This window comes from Limulus polyphemus, unplaced genomic scaffold, assembly GCF_000517525.1.
Source record: "Limulus polyphemus unplaced genomic scaffold, Limulus_polyphemus-2.1.2 Scaffold1170, whole genome shotgun sequence".
Taxonomy (NCBI): Eukaryota; Metazoa; Arthropoda; class Merostomata; order Xiphosura; family Limulidae; genus Limulus; species Limulus polyphemus.
In genome coordinates this window covers 129,648-136,440 of record NW_013666780.1, presented here as the reverse complement: position 1 = coordinate 136,440, position 6,793 = coordinate 129,648, and the positions used below count along the sequence as shown (strand labels likewise).

At 39.7% G+C, this 6,793-nt stretch overlaps 1 protein-coding gene across 1 annotated transcript in view; it reads right to left on the bottom strand.

Moving 5' to 3' along the window:
* The window catches only part of LOC106462453 (centrosomal protein of 63 kDa-like), a 30,166-nt gene that overhangs the window by 8,505 nt on the left and 14,868 nt on the right, over positions 1–6,793 (bottom strand). The window lies entirely within an intron of this gene.

Below are 6,793 nucleotides of genomic sequence, written 5' to 3'. Positions count from 1 at the left end.
ATCATGCAAGTCATCATGCATTATCTCTCCACCAATAAGAGTGCGACATACTCTCATGACACGTGACTCCCTCTATCCAATTCTACCTAACTATCACTTCAAGTTTTGGCAGAAGATGAAAGCACCAGTTTTCAGTGGGGAGGAAGGATGGGAAGTGTGAGATGGAGGTAAGTACCTATCTGAAATACATTTTCAGTGTAGGAAAATTATAACTTCTGATACAGTACGTTACCTCCTCTCACATAAATAGCTAGAATTCCACACTGAATAGATGGAAGGACCTGTGTGAGGGAAAGAAAGAAGCATTCAAAGGACACTCCCTAAGGTGAGACAGTCAAATTCTAAGATCTGATGTGGGGAACTGCACCACTTCTGAACCAGGTATATGCTTCACCAATCATAGAAAGATGTCGCATATATGGGTAGAAAACACGGGAGCACATCCAACTGGAAGAGAACTATGGCCAGAAAGTGATTCAAACCATGCAATATTTATGAAACTCAATCCAAGAAATTATAAAAGTGGGTAAAATGAAAAGGATGAGACCCTAGGTGTAAAGTGGCTAGGGTACAACGGAAGGTACATGGCAAGTAAACTACATCCAAAACCCATGCCACTGGGAATCAACATCCACATGGGGGTAGGATGAGGATCATACCATCTGTAAGTCAACTACAATCCAAAACCCAGCTGCCAGGTACAGACATCTACGTGGGAGTAGGAAAGAGGATCATACTGCCAGCAAGTCAACTACAATCCAAAACCCAGGATAAAGGAGGATCATACCATCTTCACCTCAAGTTCATGAGACCGGAGGAAACCTAGTACCCTCTGACTCATGAATGGGACACAAGTGAATGATAAATTGATAGATCGATCTAGGAACCCAACATCTGGTGTCGAAAAGATGTCTACATAATGTAAACCATCACCCTCAAAAGTGAAATTGACCAAAACCATCCCAAGTGCATTAACATCCTCAGAATAAGAAACATCGAGGGATAACAGAAGGGAAAGAACCATAACAATTCAAAATTACCTCCACCATGACCCACAACACTGATGAAGTATAAATGAGTGAGGAATATAGACATCTGTAATATATGTGTGAGGTCTTATGTTGATTGGTTGTACTCTAAGTTCAAAACCTGGCCACTGGGAACCGACATCCATGTGGGGGTAGGATGAGGGATCCCAATCAAAGGGGCGAACTGCAATTTCGACGTCTCACTCCAATTTTTTTTTTTTTATGTTTCATATTGGAAGATATCAAGACATCTACACCAGCAGAACTCCACTGCCCTATTCATTGCTATTTTTATTTGTATTTCATTAACCCATTCAGGAGGATGCCTCCACAGCAGCTTGGAACTGGAAAGTGGTAAGGACTCTGAAACTCCACTAGAAGAAACGGGGGGGTGGGGGGTGGTAAAATGTAGTGGAGAGTCTAAAGGAATGACAAAACTTGAGACAGTGAAATGGGTGACCACGAAACCCTATTTTTAAAAGTAGACCATACTGATTTATTTAGTACAAGGCATAGCAGGGATGAGCAGCTATCCCCTTCTGCTTTCCCCATGTAGTCTATGGGTGGGTACGGTCTGGGATGAGCAAATTTATGAAGCAATTCTATAATGAGAATAAACCTAAAAGCAATCTTGTGGAACACCCCATCTCTGCAGTGTGCATTGTGTGGCCATGGAATTATAATATGCAAGTCATCACGGCTTGACAGTGAGGATTTGAGCAGTTAAAGAATACCTGGTCAGGTACCACAGAGCGGGATCCAAACAATGATCATTAATAAAAGGGAAAAAGGCCCCCTGAAAAGGAAAAAAAAGAACTTACCCAGTCAAAGTCTCACTGAATTCTGATATTCTAGAATGGCTATAGGTGGAAGACAATAACTTAAAGAGGAAGAAAACCATGATCCAATGCAAATAGTGAGATACAAACATATCATGGGTAGTCCACATGCCTGATTGAAGAAGTACTTCCAAAGGATGACAAAGATGAAATGCCAATGAAAAGGTAAGGTGTCGAATTGGATGAGAAGACATGCAGAACAAAGTACAGGAGGAAGACAATAAAAAGGAAGAAGCCAACTGAATGAAGAGCAGAACCTAATTGGTGAAGGAGGAAGAAGAAAGAACACGAACAGAGGATGGTTGCCAAGGTAAAAAGAGGCGGGAACGGACACCTCAGAAGGAAGCCATGCAGGCAATATAATAGATAAGAGCATGTACAGGACATAGAAGTCTATCCAGATCACGACAAGGATAAAGGTGTGAAACGGAAGGAAGGGAAAGGGGCTAAATGAAGGAGTTATACTCATGAACTGCCAAAGTGTTAGGGAGGGAAAATGATCCGGAGAAATGAGAAGATATGTAGAAGGATAAAAAGCACTTGAAACATTGATGGCAAATAAACAGACCACTGACATCCACAAGCCAATAGGAAAAGGAAGGAAAATATAAGGGAAGGCAAAACAAGGAGCACTGGGAGAGTGGTTCAAACATAGGCAAAATTAGGCAGTGCAGGACCACATTAATATCCCCATCTGAAAGGGCAGCCTGCCGAAGCAGATGACACATCTGGAAGGAACACATTCACAGATTAAGTGTAGGAGAAGTAAGTACCTGCAGGATCAGGAAAAACGAAAGGTGTGTTACAAGTCTGCCCAAAAATCCAAGGAGACAGAAGACCCCCCCAAACGAAAAGTCAAGATAGGAATTCTGCATGACTAATAACAGTGGGTTGATCAGGGGAAAACCCTGGACCCAGAAACCAATGACTGAAAAATTCCATTTGCATTGAGAAACTTCCATGTAGGAAGGGCAAATGAAACAAGGGCTAACTGTCAGGATCACCTCACCAATGACCAGAGAAAACCCAGGTGTGAAGACAGAGGACAGGAAGGTCTGGATGAAACATCAGTGACTCAGAGTGGCAAAGAAGGGATGGAGATAGAGGATAGGTAACGGAGGAGAAAGTTGGAGCTGGAGAAGCCACAGTAACCACAGCTGAGATGGTCAGGAAAGAGCTATCAGAAGGACTGAACACAGAGAATCAAGGATGAACTAAATCATCCAGAGAAGAAGGAGAATGGGAGGATAGACAAATTTCTAGGTCCAATCCTGGCTGAAAATATGAATAGCCAGAGAAAGAAGACAAGGAACCGGAGACCAAAACCAAGGCAATTTGTGGTTAAGGGATGTAGCAAAAGCCTCAGTATGAAGAGTACCCCACTGAAGATAAAGCCACTGGAAAACAAAAGGATCGAGAGACCGCTCTGTCAGATAAATTTTGTCTGGACAAGAATCCGATCCTCAACAAAAGCAAAGGCACCCAGAACATGACACACAATGATAGGAATATCGTGTGTGTGAGTCCAAAAAGAAGATCCAATATATAAATACAGAAGGATTGAGAACAGATGCCACCCTGATGATTGAGATAAACAACCACTGAAGACAAGTTGGAATGGATCATTACCAGATGATTTCTGGCCAGGTAAAGAAAATGAACCAAAACACAATCTACAGCAAGAATCTCCAGGATATTGATAGGATAAGGCCTCTCAGTCGCAGACCAAAAACCCCAAATCTACCAGTCAATCAACCCACACACACGTCCATGAAATGTGGAAAAACCGGATGAGGAGGAAGAAGCAGGATACACACAGATGTGTGAGTCATATCTAACCACCAATGTCGATCAATGATAAGTGTAGGAGGAAGGTTAATAAGAACCAACAAAGGATCACTGAGAAATTCCACTGGTCATGAAAAAACCACGAAAGAGCCCACATATGAGCCTGACCTAAGGGGATAAGAGCTACCATGGAAGATTACATCCCCATAAGTGATAGAACATCCTGAGCTGTAATCTAACTGAAAACCCATAGAACAAACTCGAAGAGGAGAAGGGCAAGCCTGACTGAGATGAGTGTAGAAAAAACAATAACACCCAAATGGACAAGATATTGGATAGGTTACAGTAAGGATTTCTTCAACTTGATTAATAGTCCATTATAGCTGCTTCCATGAACAGGTGATAAGGGTAACAGGTAGACTTCTGTTTTAGGAACGAGTGAACAGCAGCCAGTCAAACTAAAGAAAGAGGAAAGTGCAACCCAAGAGCATATAAGTGAAAAATGAATGCTCTGAACGCCCGACAAAAAATACAGGCCAAAACAAGTCAAAAGAGTAGTGCACGAAACAGAGAAACCACCACATAGAGAATAAACCAAAGAGGGGGCCACAAGTGACAAAATATTGGGATATGCAAATAATCATTCGCGATATTTCTCTTTGTCATTTATAAATCTGGAGAAATAGCCCACCTAAGGGTGAGAAACGACTCCAAGGTAAAACGGGGCAGATTTAAAATTAGAATGAGGTGGGACAAACCTAGTACAGGCTGCCAGTCTCCAGTTTGGTGCGAGGTCAAGAAACAGCACAGAATAAAAGCCTGATGATGAACAGGTACAACGGCCTGTCGAGACAGAAAATCTTGTACCTCCTTGGACAGATGCAGGCTGGTGACAGGATCTAAAGTCATGGGGAAGGAAAAGGGTACCAGGGACTAAGGAGGTGGGGAAAGAAATAGTAGGACAAGTCTCTCTAATAAAACCTGAAGAACCTATGGAACTGTAGTGAAAGATCACTAAAGGGTAACAATATAATATAGTCAAGCTCCCACTGGACCAGAACCCTCTGGTTAGTATCCAGTATTGTTGGCAACATGCCCATCAATGTTGAATAAAACAACGAGATAAGAAACCCCTGGAAGGGGCACAGGGATGAGTAGATAAGAACCAGGAAAGGAAAGGAATAGGGACGTGTCATGGCTCCAACTGCGACAAACGTGCAACCAAAGAGGAAACATATCACCAAAGAAAAAATACAGAAATCTCAAAAAGGCGGTAAATATACCCAGGATAAGGTCGCATCACAACCCAAAAAATCACAACTACAGTGAAACTATGTGCGTAAAGTGAGAGCTGAAGGTGACAAACAAGTCAACATGGAGGTAATAAGGAATCATAGAAAAACAGTGAATTGGATAAAACATAACATACCTGAGAAATCATGTTGAAAAATACCGTATTAGGATTAGCTGATTCTGCAGGAGGGGTAGGGAAAAACAAGTGTGCCTCAGAGTAATGAAGAGACAATTTTACAAAGGTTAGATCAGAAGCATTTATGAATGAGTCTTATTCCATTGTTAGCATCTACGAATCACCATAAAATAACTTTGCCATCATGATACCAATCAACACCACTTACGGTTGATCGGTGAGTTCTTTCAGGCTTTTAGAAAAGGCGTGCTGATACTCGGCATTAATTCTTTCATTGAACATTGATAATGATGTAACGAAACTATGGGCCGTAGATGTGTCATAAATGTGTAAAAAGGCTATCAACTCTTCATCAGCCTGAACAGGTTCAGCTTGTTCAGGAGAAGAAGGTTGACCCATATAACAATCAATCTCTTGATGGATAATAGCAAATAAATCCAATGACGAGTCTCCCTCACCTACAGCCTGTGAAAATAGTGCTAGAGGTATAACACTCAAAGTGGAAACATGAATCTCAGAATTCATTGTAGAAATATGTACATTAAGCAAAAGTGTTTGATGTAAAATATACGAGTGTGAGAAAAAATAAAGACTGGGAAATTAAGTTAAATTAAAAATTTCTTCAATGTGAATATAAAAAGAAAAAAAGAAGAAATCCCACTTCGAAAATTAAACTATTAAAATCATGAAGAGCACTAAAAGAAAACACCTGAAAATGAGTACTGTCAAACGAGAAGTGATAGTAAAGTGGAATTGAATAGAGGGAGTTACACGTGTCATGAGAGTATGTCTCACTCTTATTGGTGGAGAGTTGATGCATGATTATTTATGACAGATGCACTGGAATCAGTCAATTCCAATGGAGGGGAGTAGAAGGCTTGTGGCATGCATATTTTTTATTGTATATAGAGGGCAGCGCTGAACGAGAATCGCTATACATATATATATACATATATATATATATATATATATATAAGAGGATGTACTGTACCACATTGGAATATCACAATAACCCAAAATGACAAATAAATCTACCATCTGAAGCTATTCCATAAGTGTTTCCACCATGCAGTGATATTTCCATATGTACACATTTTTTAACTTCAAGATTTTAGAACTCCAAGTCCACTGTAATTGAAGATATTTAACTTTTTCTCTACAGGCTCAGCCAATTCAACCAAGCTCACGACCCCAAAGTGACCATCATAATTTCCATACTATAGCTTTTAACATGTTTTGTGTATCTTAATGAAATTTGCAAGTTTTCAGTAAACATTACGTGTCTTTTGTACACAAAAAAGATATAAATCTTTAATTATTTTTACTAAACATTTCTCCATGAATATATATGGAGCTAAAGTGTTGACTGCTCCAAGTGCAAAGTGATTTTCATGTTAAGATTAAAAATACTTTTCTATATCTGAAAATTGTCAAATTTCGTTTATGTAATCTCTAAAACCTCATAAAAAATACCAAACTTTTTTTTTCAGAAAAACATTCTCTACCATAACTCTATATACATTTGGTTAATTTGACCGACCTTGTTACCACCATAAATAAATCTAAAATTACCCTTTTTTCTTCTTAGAATGACTGCAAATTGTAACAGAAACTTACAGTTGTTTATCTTAAATAGCTTAAAGCTCAAAACAATATACACTGAGTGGTCACAAGTAAATAGACACCTAATTTTTCGTCATTTAACTGAT